The sequence below is a fragment of the Panthera leo genome, chromosome F2 (assembly GCF_018350215.1).
Source record: "Panthera leo isolate Ple1 chromosome F2, P.leo_Ple1_pat1.1, whole genome shotgun sequence".
NCBI lineage: Eukaryota > Metazoa > Chordata > Mammalia > Carnivora > Felidae > Panthera > Panthera leo.
In genome coordinates this window covers 27,463,039-27,482,694 of record NC_056695.1, presented here as the reverse complement: position 1 = coordinate 27,482,694, position 19,656 = coordinate 27,463,039, and the positions used below count along the sequence as shown (strand labels likewise).

Genomic DNA, 19,656 nt, shown 5'->3' with positions numbered 1-19,656 from the left:
GAACAGAAACTTCCCATGGGGTGTAGCTGCAATAGCATTAGAAAGGTAGGTAGGGAAGTAGATCTAGAAATAGAAACAGATCTGAAGGGAGAAAAAACAAATAATCCTGTGTAGTCCATCTCTGCTTTTATTTTATTTTTTTTAAATTTACTTATTTATTTTGAGAGAGAGAGAGAGAGAGAGAGCGAGCCCGGGAGGGGCAGAGAGAGAGGGAGAGAGAAAATCCCAACCAGGCTCCATGGTGTCAGTGCAGATCCCAATGCAGGGCTAGATCTCATGAACCTTGAGATCATGACCTGAGCTGAAAGCAAGAGTTGGATGCTCAACTGACTGAACCACCCAGGCACTCCCCTTCCCCCCTGCCACCCTTTGCTTTTCTTTTTCTTTTTTTTTTTAATGTGTATTTATTTGTTTTGAGAGAGTGAAAGATAGAGCATGAGCTGAGATTGGGGGCACAAAGAGAGTGAGGCAGAAAATCCCAAGCAGGCTCTGCACTGTCAGCACAGAGCTCAATGTGGGGCTCGAACCCAAGAACACAAGCTGTGAGATCATGACCTGAGCCAGAGTCAAGAGGCAGACACTTAACTGACTAAACCATTGAGGTGCCTCCTCTCTTTGCTTTTAAGCAAACTGTGGATGAAAATAAAAGGGAATAAAATAGGGGTTTTGTCACGATGTCACTAGTGTAGCCAGACAAGAAGAAGTAGGAGTGATGGAGATGCAGGTCTCAGATCATCACCTGGCCAGGCCAGAATAGAGACAACAGAGCAGTGGAGACAGCCACATAGCTCTGGCTCTGTCTTTCAAACTTTATGAGATTCAGTGTACTGAAAATGTAAAATCTGAGATACTGAAAGATTAAATACGTTAACATATGTGAAAATACAAAACATAGGTACTTGGATCACAGCAGATTTTTAAGTGATGGTGTATTTATTTTTTTTTCCTGAAACTTCAACTCTTCCGATAGCTGCTAAAATTTCCATTCATGTGTAAACAATGGGAAAGTAAAGAGAATGGTGGGAACTACTATTGATCTAACTTTTAAAACAAAGGAAATTGTTTTTTAATATGAGTGTAACAGGGACTTTGTGAAAGGGCTGTGTCACCTTAAGGTTTCCAATTGATAATAAATGGAAATGCTGGTCATAATTAGACATGTGCCAGAAATACGATAAAAGGCAAGTTCCAATCCTTCAAAGGGAGGTAGTTCCCAGCCAACATAAGCCTGGGAATATGCTCATGGTACATGATGATGATGATGATCCCAGTGCTTCAGAGCTTTGTCTTTAAAGCTAACACCTCTAGACTTCTGACTTGCCTCTCAGCCTCCAGTGTGGTAGAAGTTTGTTCCAGTTATTTCTAACCTATTTCAATAACACTGTGTAACAGTGTGGCTACAATGTAAAAAATATACAAGGTACAGTCTTGTTAATGTCATCTTTGCTGTTGTCAGAGATTGGGGTGCAATCACAAGGCCAGGATATTTTAATGGTTCTTTTATCTACCTCCCCTGGGACTAATAGGATTAGAAACTAGATTGAACTTTGTAGAGCTCATCCTATCTACACAGTTCCTTCCAGGAAACTGCTTTATTCCTGTTTCCAGACAGCTGGATTTGTATAAGATGATTTGACTTAAGTCATATCATCTCTAAACTTCTACCGTAAGAGATTTGATCCCACTCCCTGACCCTCTAAAAAGGAGGATGAGTTAAGAAGCCTGGGAGCCTCCAAAAATGAATATCAGACTCCACATTTGCAACTGATTCAAGTGAAAAAGAAAATGGAAAAGATAATATTTAGAGATAGATATAGCTGCAGAGATAGCAATTTAGTAAGACGTAATTTTTGAAAAAATTGGTTAAAAAGGTGGACTGGATGGAATTTAGCTAAGGATGTACACTAAACAATAAAGTATGCACCATGGATGCGATGCGAAAAAAATGTATAGACAATAGAGAGGCTTTTTTTGTTTTATACTGTTTTTGTTATTTTATTCGAACCTTAAGAAAGATTAAGGCATTACTATGCAGTGACAAAGATAACATAAGCAGGTGAGGAAGGTAGATCTATGTTCAACCACTTCCATTTCTTTTTTGTGCCAAAGGGGACAGGTTTTAGATGAGAAAATTTAGAATAAGCATTGATATGAAATTATGGTTGAGTGAAAAATCTGTAAGAAGCGAGTTAGTGGTTCTTCTGACTTAAAATAATTGGAGCGCAGCTATGATAAAACTTGCATATGCACTTGAAATTTTCTCAGTGATCTCTAAGGATTCAGTGGAATGAAAAAGAAATACAGGAATACAGGAGACAGGCACCTATTGTCTCCATTTTCATTGAAGGAAAGCTGGAAGCTGCAATATAAAATCAGTAAACATGGCTTCAGTGCGGGGTAAAATTGTAGAATGACTTATCATATAAGTAATTTGCAAGAATACTTAAGATTTAGAACCATGTTAGCCTGAATTCATCGTATGCTATATTCTAGGTTAGCCTTAATATTTGGATAAATTACATAGATGAGATTCAAGAAACAGCCTTGGGATGTTAGCAAGGTTAATTCCATTATATTCTTTGCAAGAAAATGGAGAACTGAGAGCTCTGTAATAGAAAGCAACATGTGATAATTTGAACTCTTTTGAAAAACTTATGTAGAATGGTTGGAATCACAAGTGTCTTGAGGACAGTGAGTATCTTTTATTTCTCTTGATATATCAGCATGCAGCACACAGTAGATACTACAAAAAATGTTAATATCTGACTGAGTGAAGGAATGAATACTGAATAGAGCCATTTAAGATTAGTTGGTTATCTAAGTACTTTTGAGTAGGAGCTATGCTAAAAAAAAAGAAACGTTGCAAGGTGGCTTCCATTAAGGTTCCATGTACACGTCTGGACTCTGTACTGTCATGGTAAGGTTGCCTCTGAAATCTACTTTTAATTTAGAAACACACTAATAATTATCAAATTAGACTGATACATTTGTGTCAATATTATAGGTAATTATATCTATAAGGCACAGAAAGTAGAAGCTTAATAATTGATATGTTCTCTTTGGGGCACCTGGGTGGTTCAGTTGGTTAAGTGTCCGACTCTTGGTTTCAGCTCAGGTCATGATCTAACAATTTGTGAGATTGAGCCCTGCATTAGGCGCTGTGCTGCCAGTGTGGAGCCTGCTTGGGATTCTCTCTCTCTCTCTCTCTCTCTCTCTCTCTGTCTCTCACTCTGTCTCTCTGCCCCACCCTTTCTCGCTCTCTGAAAATAAATAAATAAACTTTAAAAAAATAATTTTTTTTTATTGTGTCCAGATCTTTTGCAGAACTACCTTACATCATAAAAAGCTGAAAGTATTAGAGGCATTGTCTGTAGAATTGCACTTATTTTATGTATGTGATATGGTGGCTAACTTGAGGTTGTATATTTAATGAGCTCAAAATACTTTAACTTAATATATCTAGTTTCATTTTGCAATGAGCAAGGAAACTTTGACCTTACAATGAATGGATCAGAGTTGGCAAGAATTGTGCATGGTAGTTTTGTGATGCAGATTTCAGCTAATGGACCATGTAATTAAGATGACCAATTGCTAATGCAGTTGGAGAAATTCCAAGAACTCTGATATGAAGCCTACCAATTACAGTGCATTTCCCACTACTATCCAAGGGGATTAATAATTCTTTTCATTGCCTTTATTGAAATTCTTCAACAAATTTAAGAATAGCTCAATTCATAATGGAAGAAATAGTATTATATCTACTTGCACAGTAAAGTACAGGAAATGAGAGAGGCATAGCTCATCTCTAAGTATCTATAATGGTTCTATCTGGTACTTTTTTATGTAACAGTACTTTTATAATTATATTTTATCTCACTGATATTGAGTTTATATAAATGGATTCACAATATATTGATCTTTTTGTCAAGGATTAATAAATAATCCACATAGAGGTGAAAGGCACAGGATAACGTACATAGACGAGTCAATTTTTTTTAGATATACAGTGTTAGCAAGTAATAAAGTAGGTTCCTCATAATTAGAGCATTTTCTTCTCCTTCTTTATTTTTACTGCTAGATTTTCCCTAGGTGCTCAATAAATGTTTATGGAACAAGATTGAATCATCAATAACACAGTCATAGTAAAATTTTATTTTGAAAGGCATAGTTCCAGTATTGACCTAACATACGTGGTTTAAATCTCTAGTGCTAAGCATTGTATATGATATTTAATTTTGAGTCAATGTATGTTAATTGAAAGAATGCATAAATAAACCCTCTACTCTTCAATTATGTTGGAAGTTATTTATTTTGGCAACAGTGTATTACTCTAAGAGAATGTCGAAGCACATGTAGAAGAATGTCAACATTATAATATATGGGTGGTCAGAAAGTGGCTGTTTGTTTTATATTATTCTCCTTATTTTTCTATATGTTTAGAGTATTTAGAAATTAAAAATATATTTAGTATGTTGTTTTTCTTCAATCTGAACAGCTTTATAACATTTATTAAATAAATATTTTTGTGTTCATGGTGGGAATATAGCTGTGCTTAAAAACATACAGTTTTGTTTCTTTCAAGCAATTCTTCTGAAAAACATATAGGCATGATCTAAGCCAAAAAATGTATTTTTAAATTCATAGCTGAGTTCTCAAGAAAGTAACGGAAATCTTCAAGTGCCTCCTCTTTCCCTAACAACATAGAAGTATTTAAAAATTGAAATAAAAATTGCAAGTCAATATAAAATCTGGGGCATTTCTTGGGGCATGGATGGGGCATGATACAGCAACCTGGAATTTTAGGGAATATTAGCTAAATGGGTACCAGGATATTGGGACTGGGCCTGCTGGGGGCAATCAGGAGAATTTTCATAAAATCCTCCTTTTCCAAAGTGACATATCATCAGTGAAAGGGTAGCCTAGACAAATTCATTGATCAGAAATAGAAAAAGATATGAGACTGTCTATTTTGATCACAGCTAAGATGGGAGGATAAAGTAGCTATTCCAATTGTGTGTCATAGGCTTGCCACACACGGGTCTAGGGTTCCACTTTATCCTACCTGGGTGACCAGGGAAACTGGAAACTGAGAGGTTAAATTACAGTAGTCCCAGTTTGTTGAGATGCATTGTCTGTAGCAGAATCCTATAAATATCCTCTCTGGAGGGAATCTTCCTTAACCCAGGTCTCTCATATTCTTCCACAAGCTAAAGTCAATCAAATATAAAGATACAATAGCAACAACAAAATCAAATACATGCACGAGAAAACAAAAACCCACAAATTTAAACACCAAGGACATTAGGTATTGAAATCATTGCTTATAGAACACTAAATAATGAAAGAATATATATTTAAAAAAGTGACCACTATAAGAGGATATAAAAAATAACCAAAAATAGTTGAAAAAGAATGAATTGGCTATTTGTATTAGTCAGGATAAGCTGTGCTGTGACAGAGAACACAACCCTGACAACAAATATTCCTTTTATTCCCTTAATGCTGGCTGAGGATCAGGTGACTCCATGTTAACTATCCTCTATACAGCAACTTAGATATCCAGGCCAAGTGGATGTCATGGCTCTGTCATTTTAACATACAGCCTTTTCTTGGCTAAGGCTACGGGATGGCCGAAAGCTAGCAAACAAGTTCATCTGAGATTCTTCTTGGAAGTGACTAACACCATGTCTTACCCACTATCCAATAGGCGGCATCTCTCTCAAAAGGGCTGAGAGCTGTGTAGGAACATGGAGAATATTTTTCTTCTCTATATCTGAAAAATTTATTTATTTATTTATTTATTTATTTATTTATTTATTTATTTAGAAGTTTATTTATTCTGAGAGAGAGAGAGAGAGAGAGTGCAAAGGAGGGACAGAGAGAGAGAGAGAGAGAGAGAGAGAGAGAGAGAGAGAGAGAATCCCAAGCAGGATCCATGCTGTCAGTGTGGAGTCTGATGCGGGGTTCAATCTCATGAACTGTGAGATTATGACCTGAGCAGAAATCAAGAGTTGGCCACTCAACCGACTGAGACACCAAGGTGCTCCGGAAAAATATAACAACTTAAATCAAAACCTCAATTTGGGGGACTATAGAAGAAAAGCAGTCATGAGCTAACATGTCTAAATGGAGTTCTAAAAGGAGACTAAAGAAAATAGGGAAAAACAATGACAATTTTTTAAAGAATTTATGAAAGATATAAATTCAGATTCAAAAACCACACATGAGCTAAACAGGATAAAAATGTAGAAATTCATATTTAGTGGGGTGCCTGGGTGGCTCATTAAGTGTCTGACTTCAGCTCAGATCATGATCTCACAATTCGTGGATTCAAGCCCGGCATCAGGCTCTCTGCTGTCATCATGGAGCCCTCTTCGAATCCTCTGTCTCCCTTTTTCTCTCTGCCCCTCCCCCACTTGCTTGTGTGCTCTGTCTCTTTTTCTTTCTCTTTCTCAAAAGTAAACATTAAAAAATTCATATTTAGTCACAACATAGTGAAACCACACAAGAACAAGGACCAGGGCTCATTTATAACGGCCACCAGAGATAAAAGAAATATCATCTATAAAGGAGTGACAATTAGGCTGCAATTGAACTTTTCAACATTAAAAGTCAGTAGAAAAATAACTGTTAGTTATAGAAAGGCATATTTGTCAAGATTCTCCAGAGAAACAGAACCAATATGATATACGTATTATTATAATTATATACTATTATATAATATATTATTATAATATAGTGAAACAGAACTACAGGTGGAGATTTATTATACGAAATGTCTCACACAGTAATACGCGCTGAGAAATTCCACTATCTGCTGTCTGCAAGCTGGAGGCCCAGGAAAGCCAGGGGTGTAATTCAGTCCTGACTTGAAGATCTGAGAATCAGGGGAGTTGATGGTCTAAGTCCCCATCTGAGTCCAGAGCACAAGAACGAGGAGCACTTATGTCCAATGGCAGAAGATGGATTTCCCAGCTCAAGCCAAGTAAATTCACCTTCTCACATTTATGTTCTATTTAGGCTCTTAATGGATTGGATCATTCTTGCCCATATTAGTGATGGTAACCTTTCTTCAGTATACTGATTCAAACACTGATCTCTTCTGGAAACACCTTCATAGACACACTCAGAAACAATGTTTTATCTAGGCATCTCTGAGTCCAATCATGTTGACAATAAAGTTTATCACGAGAATTAGTAACTGTCCATGAAGAATTGTGAACTTCATGCAACAAGCTTTCCGAGAGAAGGTCAAAGATATTTTCAAATAAATAAATTGCTAGGAAAGCTTACCTTACCTTACCAAAACAACAACAGCAACAACAACAACACCCCTTGAAACCAACTGATTTATGCAATGGGAAAGCAAAACAAAACAGGATAGAATAAAACAGTGGGAAAAAATAGCAAATATACCAATACACATGAAGTTTTAAACATATGAACATGTGAACCAGTAAATGTAAGAAAAAAAATCTCAATCTTATTAATAATCAGGAAAACACATATTAAAACTACAATGAGATACTATTTTATCTCTAACCATTTGGCAAAAATTAGGAAGTCTAATAAAACCAAGTAGTGGTAGAATAATGTCAAGTCTTATACACTTCTGATGAGAGTTTGGTTTCCATAAACATACTTATGGGAAACAATTTGGCATTGTTTAGTAATGTTGAAAATATGAAATTTATTTATTAGGTATAATTTTGAGAGAAATTCTTGCATACACATGCCAGAAGAAATGGATGAATTCATCTGTATTGTTTGTATTGGTAAAAACAACAACAACAACCAAAAAAAAAGAACAACTAAATATCCAATGACAGAAGAATGCATAAAATTACTTATATACATATATATGAATTTATATACATATACATGTATAATGGTATGCTATGCAACATTGAAAATGAATGATTTATATAAAGTCTAATAACATAAAACTAAACACAATTTGTTTATAGTTACAAATGTATGTACCAAAATCACAGTGGTAGGAAACAATACCTGTGAATACTAAGAAGTGGGAGAAAGGATATACTGAGAGGTATGCAGAGAGAGGCATGCATTGATCATTCTAATAATGTATTTCTTAAGCAGAGTGATAAGATTGTTTATTTTTTCATGTAATATGTTCAAATATATGTCCTTTTCATATATAAAACACTTAGAGTCAAAAAAGTGTAAAAATGCAGACAGTGAGTGTCTGCCCTGGTATGTAGAAGTTCATACAAAGTAATGTAAAGTTTTAACATTGATAGATACTAGTAAGAGAGATACATGGTGCTATTTAAAATGCGGACTTATGACTTTTGAAGCATAACGAAACAGAGAGGAAATCACCTATGTAGGGAAAGCTTGGGTATTGTCTCTTACTTCAAAGATCAGTCCTCTTTATTTGCTATTTAATCCTCCCATGCAACTTCCCTGTTTTTTAAACTACTTTTTTCAAGGGGCGCCTGGGTGGTTCAGTCAGTTCAGCGTCTGACTTTGGCTCAGGTCATGATCTCACGGTTTGTGGGTTTGAGCCCCAAGTAGGACTCTGTGCTGACAGCTCAGAGCCTGGAACCTGCTTCAGATTTTGTGTCTCCCTCTCTTTGCCCTTCCCGTGCTTGTGCTCTGTCTCTCTGCCTCTCAAAAATGAACAAATGTTAAAAAATTAAAAACAAAACAAAACTACTTTTATCAAGACTCAGGTAAATTCCATCTCTATCATAATCCTTAAGATAAATTAAATGCCATTTTAGACTTCCAAAGATTGATTCCAAGCTTCCCCTGATCCCACGGTCATGGGATGGAACCCCGTGTTGGTCTCTGCACTGAGCATGGAGCCTGCTTAAGATTCTCTGTCTCCTTCTGCCCCTCCCAACCCCCTCCCTCTCTAAAGGAATGAATGAATGAATGAATGAATAAATAAATAAAAGAAGATTCCTCCTTAGAACTTTTAGAAGGGAATACAGTCTTGTAGATAACCTTGATTTTGGCCTTGTGCCACTCTAAGTAGAGACCCTGCCAGCCATCTAACTGCTGACCTACAGAAACTGGTAGATAACCAATATGTGTTACTTTAAGCCACTAAGTTTGTGGTAATTCATCACACTAACATAGAAATTAACACAGTAATAAACATAAAAACCCACACATAAATGTATAATTAACTATTGTGGTAACTACATAATGGGAAAGAACAGGACACTGAACAAGAGTAATAGGGGGACCTGCTTAAAGACATTCTGAGGAAGCAGACAAAAGGATGAATGTGTTTTATACTTTGTTTTCATGCACTACAATGTACCTCTATGATGCCAGTATTCACTTTGACAAGTAGTTACAGAGTACCTACTAAGTTAGTTTAAAGCAAAACATTGGGTATTGGAGAGATGGTATAGATAAGTTTAAGAGATGCCTCACCTCACAAAACTCAGTCTAGAACACAAGTTGACAAGCCAGTCTGTGGACCAAATCTGGCCTGCCACATGTTTCTGTATGGTGTGTGAGCTAAGAAGGATTTTTACATTTTTAAATGTTTCAGAACAAAATCAAAAGAAAAATAATATTCTATTGCATGTGAAATTTATATGAAGTTCAAATTTCAGTGTTCCTAAATAAAGTTTTACTGGAACACAGCCACATTTGTTTGTGTATTGTCTATGGTTCTTTCACCTTAAAATGGCAGAATTGAGTAACTGTGAAAGCCAAAAATATTTACCCTTCATTAAAAAAGTATGCCAACTCTAGATTATTATCGTAGTTAAATCAAGCATATAGGTGATCATTGAATAAGTACCATCTAGAGAAAGAATGAATTACTTACCATCTCTATTTTGCTGAGTACATGTGACTGTTCCCTTACTGAAATTACAATCACCACTAAGTTCTACCTCCTCTCAAAAACATCTGCCAAGAGACATTGCTTAAAGGCATGCCTTATGAGAAACTCACAAATGCCTGCTTTATACTGTAAGCATTTTCTTCTTTGTATTAGCTAATGTCTTTTCTAATGTTTTAGCTGTTTGCCGATGTAATTGAATCTCAAATTGTTTTTATTATATTCTGTAATACTATGGGGAGACACTCTAAATATTATAATAGTTATTAATATTAATGTTAATAACTGGTGCTCTTTCACAGGTCAGTTGCTGAATTAAGCTCAGTTATGGGTTCATAAATGTAAAATCATCAAAGCTTGCACAGTGGGAGATCCTCGTTTCCTTCCTCTGGCCCTGGTTAAGCAAGTGAACTGATCCTTACGTTGTTCCTTGCTAATTGTGAGACAGATGCTTTGCATTTTTTAGATCTCGGCTACATCTAAAGAAAGTGGCTTTCTTGATAAGACCCTCTAAAATTAGAAAGTTGTAGAATTATCTAGTAATATGTGTCTTAATAATTCAACTTGTCATGGCAACATGCAATTAAAACTTTCCTTTGGGACCAAAGAGAAAAATCCCAGTTACTGCTAAAGAAGTTTAGCCAATACATAATGAGAAGAATAATTCAAGTAAATGGGACTGAGTTTCATGAAGAAAAGCAAAATAAAAGCAAAACATTGTTGAAACAAGGAAATTAATTATGACTGCATTTGATGATTTTATGGTTTTTGTAACCTCACTTATTAGATTCTCTTTTTATTATTTCCAGTTAAAGCAGTATTATTATTTTCTTACTTGGTAGGGAAAAGGGCATTAAATTTACTCAAAAATTATCTTGTAAAATAAGTGTAACTGATACCAAATATTACTTTTATTTAAAGGGAATATAGGAAAACAGATACTGCATTCCACTAATACAGTGGAAGCATTTTTAACAAGGTTAGTCAAAGAAGAGGTTTGTTTTTATATATTTAATCTATATCAATATTTATATTGACATTTTTATAACCTGTGTATCTGATTAAGTTATGTATACTTTTTTTTAATCCTGTAGTAAGATAAGTCATTTTGTTTTATATAAACTAGAGTGTAAAATATTATAGCTTAGATACACTATTTCTTTTCCGCTCTTACTGTTATAACTAAATGTCTATAGATTATTTACTATATTGTATTGACTCTGAGATGTCCATTTGTTTTTTTACATTCCACATCTCTGAAATAGGGATGCACCTTATTTTAGGTGACCTATCATAATTAAATTGCTAGCAGTTTTTCTTTCTAGATGGTTTAAATTATAATGTATTAATATGTCTTTCACAACTAATACTGACAGATTCAGTGAAATACTAAATATTGAGACCACTTCTGAGAGAGTAACAAAGTTTAGCAGGGACGTTTGTTGCCCTGCAAGAATTATTTTTCCTCTTTTTCAAAAAGGTAGCTGAGCATAGAGCCAATAAACTAAATTTTGCCAGACTACCTCAAAGATTACTGTACAGATTTGCTAGGGTTTCACAAAGTACTACAAACTGAGTGGCTTAAACAACAGAAATTTACTGTCTCATGGTTATCGAGGCCAGAGGTCCAAGATGAAGATGTCAGCAGGGCCATGCTCCCACTGAAGGTGCCAGGAAATGATCTGTTCCACATCTCTCTCCTAGCATGTGGTAGCTCTGTGGCTTATGGCAGTTCATCTGATGTTCTCCTTGTGTCCCTGTCTATCTCTTTGCATGGTATTCTTTTTATAAGGAAATTAGTCATATTGTATCACAGGCCCATCCCACTCCAGTATGACCTCATCGTAACTAACTGCTTCTTCAATGGCCTTGTTTCCAAATAAGGTCATATTCTGAGGTACTGAGTATTAGGAATTCAACATATGAATTTTGAGGGATACAATTCAACTCATAGCAGTGACTACATTCTGGCCAGTGAGATATAAGCAAATGTGTCAGCTTCTGGACGCCTTCCTTAAGACAGAGTTGTCATGTATTTTTTACTACTTTTCTTTAATTTCTCCTCCATCTTGCTCCCTGGAAGAGGGATATTACCTTAGAATATGAGAATAGAGGCCACAGCCCAAGAATATTAGAGCAGTGACCCGGAAGGAATCTTGATTCCTAAAAACTTTGGAGAGTACAGCTACCAAACTTGAGTCTAAGCCAACATCATTATGAATTTTTCTGTTATTATCAGCCAACCGTAGTTTGACTCGATATATGAGCTCTTCCAATCAATTAAAACCTTGGCTATAGTGGTAGGCCATTCACATGTGTCATGAACTTTATAAACCTCATTTTCCCATTTGTAAAAGGAAGATAATCACATCTACCTCAATGTCAATATTAAAAGTTCTAGTGTGTGTACAGCATTTAGCACAATACTGACAAACAAGAGATTGTTGTTATGGAGGTTTTCATCTGAATGGAAGATTGGAATAAGTGTTTATTAAGGAGCTTTCAATTCTCTGTTTTTTTTTTTTTATTTTATTTTACTGAAGCAGTATTATAAGTACTTGAAATAGATGTTACCATCTATTTACTCATTCATTTGTTCATTCAACAAATAATTATTCAGCACTTTCCTTGTACCAGGCACTGTATAGGCAATGGAGGTAGAACAGTGAGTGTAAACAAATTGTCCCTGTTTCCTCCCTCAGGAGGCTTACACTCAAGTTGGGTATAAAAGCTGCAGAAGAAAGGCTGGTGATGGTGTTATTATGCACATGACCTTTGACCTCATCTATCTTGGAATATGTTAAACTGTGGAAAAGTGGAACTGTGAGAGAAAAAGCACCGAGCTTGACAGAATCAACCTGTTCCATGAATGGGGGAACAACAGAAAGTATCAGATGCAATGTCGCTCACAATGAAAGTGACTTGCTAACATACTTCACTTTTAACCTAATGCATTTCAGTTTGCAAAAAGCCTATGAAACACAGCATGCCATCCATATCAGTAAATAGATGTTCCAGGATTTTAGTTTGAAAAAGAAGTCTTTTTAAAATTATTACTGACAACAACAATTACAATAATTATGAGTTTTCTTGAATGTTTTATTCTGAATTATATTCCATCAATGCTGTATATAAGTGGTTGTCTGTATTATCTTTGAAGAGAGTTGCTGTGTGTCTAACTTTAAAGTTCATTATTTTTGCTTTTTGCCTTTTCCTTCAAGCAGAGATTTTTTTTTTCTTGTCTTCTGTGTTTTCCCAGCAGGAATACTATTTTAAACAGATTGCTCTGTTCATATGTTCTGCCTCTAGAATTGGCATTATTATGGTTGGGCCTTTAATGGGGGAATTATTGGAAGTAAGGAAGGTTTCAGCTTGATATAGCTAAACCTTGTCTTTGACCATTTTACAGTGAGAAATAACTATTTAGATTGTCATTTATCAGACCCTGAGAGTCCAAGCGACAGATTTGTCATAAAAATATTTTTTCAGAAAGAATTATTCAAATTGTTCATTAAATTACTTCCTAGTTAATAAAAGTGAAATGGGTTCATCTTTTGAATAATGTTATTGTAGAAACTAAAAATCCAAAAAGATAAACTCTCTGGTGACAACCTAGTGGGAGACTGGACACCTGTGGCTTTATTGATACACAGTGCCTAAAAGTAAACAAAGCATAGTGCAATAAAAGAACTGCCATGCTTACATTTCTGTCTTTTCCAGTTTATTCAGGGACCGGTGTTCATCATCTGCACTGGGTTCTGCTCTTCTCAGTTACACACTTTGACTGTCAGAGCCTAAATATTTATAGAATGAAAGTCCGTGCACCATACCAGTTACAATAGCTAATCCTGTCTTTCTACTGCGATAGAGGACATTTAGACAATGTCCTCTAGAGCAAATTAGATTTTATTTATTATGCCAAAGGATTTTTATGATTCATGGCTATATGCAATGACTTACTTTCAAAATTAACTGATTATTAATGTAGCTCCTGTATTAGAACTATTGCATAGTTTTATTATTATTTGATTTATATGGTCTGTTGTCAACAACAGTAAAAAATCTGTATGCTAATTTTCTAGCCTACAGATATGTTTAGCTGTGTTTACGACTCTTTCAGTATAAGGAAAGTCTAAAATATTTTCTGATACTTTAAGCCTTGGAAGAGAAAAAAGTAAAAGAATTTTAGAGTTGTAGTTTGTGTTAGATATTAAATCGTTTGCCAAATATGACTTATAATGACAATGTTGACAACGTTCTATGGAATTTCAGCACCTCTTTCTTTTTAAGTTAATTTAATTTTTAAAAATTTTTAATTGTTGACAGAGAGCATAACTGGGGAAGAGGGGCAGAGAGAGAGGAAGGAAGAAAGACTCTTAAGGAGGCTCCCGGCTCAGTGTGAGCCCAACATGGGGCTCAGTCGAAGCCCCTAGGATCATGACCTGAGCCAAAATCAAGAGTCAGATGCTGAACCAACTGAGCCATCCTGCTCCCCTCAGCACCTCTTTTGGTCTTTACTCAAAACCGAAGCTGTTTCTAAATCCACATGCAGTTCAGATAGCCACCTATGTGTGTGCTTGAGTGATTGAAAATTCCAAGTTACGGGCCCTTGGGATGATTGCATTAATGCACTGTGGTGTGAAGACCACAATTCATTTCAAACCTTTCTCATAGTCACGACTGGAAAGAATATCATGCTTTAATCACATACTTTAGTTCATACAAATTAATGTTTTCTCCTCATAGTTCAAAAGAAAATAGCATAAATTTCATGCTCTCACAAATTGACTTTAAGCTGTTGATGGATGGCATTTGGAAAGAAGGAAATACTCAGCATTCTCCTATAACATCTTTCCGTTTTTGAACATTGTCATGTATAGCCCAAGGCATTTAATAAAGCCCCCAGACTATAGTCAGTGATCAAAGAATACGTTAGAAGTGGGGTGTCCATGGGGCTCTCCATGCTATCTTAGGGACCAGACAGTCCAAGGGTCATGGCAGAGGAAGGGCAACACGGTGAATACAGAAGAGCCCGAGTTCAGGTCACACTATAATTTTACTAGATTTGCAATCTTGGGGAATTTATCTAGTCTTAGTAAGCCTCAGTTTTTTGTGCATCGATGATAATAGAAATGAGAGACAACAATCTTTTTTTTTTTTTTTTTTTTTACAGGGGAACAATAAAATGTTGTAGATTGTGCCCATTAAATGAAAATTATGTGATGTGATAGAAGTTCTAGCTAAAGCTACAATGGCAATCATACTGCAATATATAAATAAATCAATAGGTTATATATCTTTAAAAAGAATTTTTTAAATTTACTTATTTTTGAGAGAGAGAGACAAACAGAGTATGAGCAGGGGAGGGGCAGAGAGAGAGAGGGAGACACAGAATCTGAAGCAGACTCCAGGCTCTGATCTGTCAGTACAGAGCCTGACACGGAGCTCAAACCCACGAACCATGAGACCATGACCTGAACCAAAGTCGGACGCTTAACCGACTGAGCCACCCAGGCACCCTGGTTGTATATCTTAAACTTACACGATGTTAAACTTACAATATGTTAAACTTACAATATATCAAATGTATTTCAATTAAAAATTAAATAAAAATCTTAATATGTCAAATATATTTTAATTGAAACTTAAATAAAAAAATATAATGTGATCTTCAGAGGCAGGCCAGCTGGGTTTGAATCCTGGCTCCCTTCATTTGCATGGGACAATTACTTAACCTCTCTAGGCCTTACTTTATTTATTTTAACATTTATTATAGTAATAGTACTTTTTTTTTCTTAGTGTGTTATTGTTAACAAATGAGATTATCCAGGTGAAATATTTAGATTAGAATACCATCTAGAATGGTGTAAGTGCCCAATAAGTATTGATGTTTTACTTGTAATTATCATGTGCTCTATGTGGCCTGAAAGTTTGTATTTTAGCCAGATCATACCAGCTGTGTCGAGAAGGGACTATGTGGAGGAAGGCTTACCCTAGAGGCACAGTAAAAGGTCCTCAACTAAGATGGAACAAGTGGGAATATAAATAAAGTGAATTGATGGATTTCATGTTATTTTTCAGGTAGGACTGAGCAAATTTGCTCACTAAATATGTAGGAAGTGGGAGAAGTTGATAACCTTTTTGTGCCTAGAACAATAAAAGGTAGCTGATGTTCCTATTAGTAGAGATAAAAAAGGCAGGAGAGTAAAGTTTGGAAGGATAAAGATAATGAAAATAGTTTTAGAAAATAGGTATCTGTACCATTTCTTCAAATAAAGTAGTTTAGTACCAGAAAGAAAGAAAAGAAAAGAGAAAAGAAGAAAAGAGATGAGAGGAAAAGAGAAAAGAAAAGAAAAAGGGAAAGAAAAGAAGCGAAAAGAAAAGAAAAGAAGGAAGGAAAGAAGAGACGAAGAAAGAAAGAGGCAGAAAGAAAAATAGGTACCTATGTCCAGGGCTAATATTACATGACAGTGCAAGAAATGGTAAAAGTTGTTTGGGGGAACATTTACACAAATCTTAGGAATTAGTGAACATGTTTAGAGAATCAGACAGAGCCTCATTTCCTGTCAACCACAACTGCAGTGATTGCTCTTTTGAACAATTTAAGATGCACTTGGGAAAGCTGGCAGGGAAGAAAATAGGAATCTTAATTTTTTGCCTTAATATGAATTAATTAAATTAAATAGCTGGTCTTCTCTTACTGCTCATCTAAAGGTACATGGGCTACTTGAATTGACTGATTTTTGAAATGAGTTATTATTTTGGAGAATGGTGTCTGCCTAGAGGACAAAATATTGGGAATAATATTACAGTGAAAATGCAAAAGGGTACTAGGTATCTGGAAGAAAGAAGGAAGGACAGAGAAATGCAAATGACAACAAGACATTTTGCCTCATTTGCATCGTTACTTAGGGTTGAAACTCATAATTTTTCTAAAGGGATTTGTATAGGTCTTTCATTCATTCAATAAATACATCTTAAGTAACCACTATGTTCTGAGCACTTCTAGGAGCTCAAGATACAGTATGAACAAAAGAGTTAAGGGATCTTCCTCAAAGAGCCTGTATACGCTATTTGGAGGAGAAAGACTAAATTAACAAGTTATCAAAATAAACATTGTAAGTTCAGACTGTGATTGGTAAAAATAAAGGAATTAACAATGAGGCATGATACAAGGTAATGGACGTTCTTACTTTGGTTAAGAACCTCATCTTAGGAGATAATGAAATCATTTTCATGTATACTACAGTGATTGTTAGAAGAGACATGGACAGTTTATGGACACAGATTTTAAATTAAGGGATTTTATTTACATTAACTATATAATTTTTTTAAAAAAACAAATGAGAGATATTAGGGTATAGTTCTGTATTTTGGAGAAAAATCCAGTTTAAAGAAGAAACTGATGATGTAGGATAAATGGGGAGTCTCAAAAGTGGAATCATAAGTGGTGAACTGTGATGGGATCCTGAGCACAGAGCAACAGCTTTTAGTAGGAAGTGGACATTTCTTCTACTCCAGAAGAGGGAAGCTGAGTATACTGCATAGATGCAGAAAAAGTAATAGTTTTCTTGACAGGAACAAGAAAGATCTCTCCCCTGTTCTTGTTTTTGCTTTTCTCTTCTGTTTCTGTTTTATTCCAGCCCAAGTAGGCAGAGACACATTGAAATTGTTTACCATGATGTGTTGCTGATTTCCAAACTTCTAAATACACTTAATTAAAGCTTTTCCCCTGAGTAAGAAATTCATTTTAATGCAAATGCTGACATACTGAGTAGAGTTTACATTTGTATTCAAAGTTGGAAGGAAAATCTCTTGTGTAAACTATTAGTTCTATAAGAAGGCATATACCCAAAATTGAGCAATTTCATGAATCATTGGTCTCTGCTGTTGCACGTAAGGACTTTTTTTTTTTAGATTATATCTAAAGCACTGCTATGTAGCATTCTAGTCATGTTTGTAGGCCTACAGGGAAACATTACATATTTTTTATAAACAAAATATCTTAATGTATGAAAAGAAAACGTTAGAAAACTTCTTTAATAAGAAACAAAATGCAAAATTAGCAAAATTTTACATACTAAAAAATGAGTTCTTAAAAATGTTATCTTTGCCTAAGTACAAAATTTTGATATACTGGAAAAGCAAACTCATATTTCAATGTAATTCTTTGTCTGATTAACATGGGAAATGTTCTGAGAGCCTGCATCTCATATGTCATTTGAATCAATTGTGATGCTAATTAGTCCAGAAATCTTCAGTACACTAATTCTTAAATCCTATTTCTTAAATATCTAAGCACAGAGTATGAATTTCTTTGTGTTTCTGATTTTCCCTAGGACTTAGGTAACTTAAAATCTACATTTTCAGCTACCTATGCCATCATTCTTCTTTTCTATTTGTTAACTCCATGCATATAACATTTTGCATACCAAATTAAAAAAAAAAAACTAGCATCATGTAAAAATTTTGAAAAATATGGAATCATTCAAACTTTCCAACTTCTATTCCCTAAATCGACTGTTAGCCTGATAAGCTAGGTTTCCTCTCTTTCATTCATTTGTCATTAATTAATTAATTCAACAAATAGTGATACCTAATATGGTATTATTAGACATACAGAATAAGATAGTAGAGGCCCCTAGCCTAATGTTTATTGGAAAAAATAGACATTTAACTAATAATTTCAACTGTGGTGAGTGCTAATGAAACATAGGGCAACACAAGGTTTTGTGGAAGTACATGGCTAGCCTGGATTTCACAGACCAGAAGAAAGATGGAAACAATCAGATCATAGAAACATGAGCATTGTCCTACCAATCTTTGACCTTACTTTTCAAACATTGCTTTTTACATTTTTGGCTGGGAAATACACTTGTATAATTTTGGAGAATGATGGTATCCTGCTGCTTGGCCTGAGTAGATTAATAACTTAAGTTCATGGAAGAAAAATCATCCTGATTTATATATAATTACAGCATATTTAGTTCAGTCTGATAATGAAACTTTATCTACAGTTGTCCAAACATCTTGAGTCTAGAAATAGCCGTAGGTCTCCAAACAAATCATTTCTAATTTTTATGTGGTAAATGTAATGACAACTTGAGAACTAGCTTCTAAATGAATAATGTCAGAAGATGTATCAGTGTTTCTAATTTGTACTCTTCTTTTTCATTTGGCAGATAAACATTTTCAATGGAGATGATGAAATCAGTGCAGACAAGGCTGCTTTTATTTAGAAGAAGGAATGAAAAGCATGTTTTTTAAGCTAGTGGATTGGCAAATCGAGTCAAAGGTTTTAAAGGATCTGGCTGCTGCCCGACTGATTTAAAGGTATAGATATCTAGATTTGGAAGACTTAATTTGAAACTATTTTTTAAAATATGAATTGCCTGTATAACAAAGTTTGACAGCTTCCCTTTAATTGGTGTCAAGATACATAAAACTTTTGCACCCTTCCACGTCAGAAGAAAATTCTTCATGTGTGATCCCTGGTTAATGAATAGAGTTATATGAAACTGTTTCACATTTTAATGAACTAATATGGATGGTTGGATCTCTGTATGATACATAATACAAGAAATAATCTTGAAATTTATTCGAGGAAGAACGCAGTTTACCAAACTGCAGTCCAGGTTTATCTACTAGAATTAAATAGTTAAGGTCTAGCAAAAACATAATAAATTTGGATGGATTTTTAGTGGATTTCAAGTACCAAAGAGTTCAATTCTTTTCCTTATCCTGTATAGTAAGTTCTATATATGTGATAATTTAAAAATTTTAGTTAACTAAAATCTGTGTGTGTATGTGTGTGTTGTATAACC

The 19,656-nt window shown here is 34.9% G+C and overlaps 1 long non-coding RNA gene across 1 annotated transcript in view; it reads left to right on the top strand.

The window, feature by feature from the left end:
- Positions 1–19,159, top strand: part of LOC122211302 — a 246,124-nt gene extending 226,965 nt beyond the window's left edge. The window contains exon 3 of the long non-coding RNA XR_006198617.1: positions 19,015–19,159. This is a non-coding gene — a long non-coding RNA (uncharacterized LOC122211302). The remainder of the gene's footprint in view (positions 1–19,014) is intronic.
- Positions 19,160–19,656: the final 497 nt, after the last annotated feature.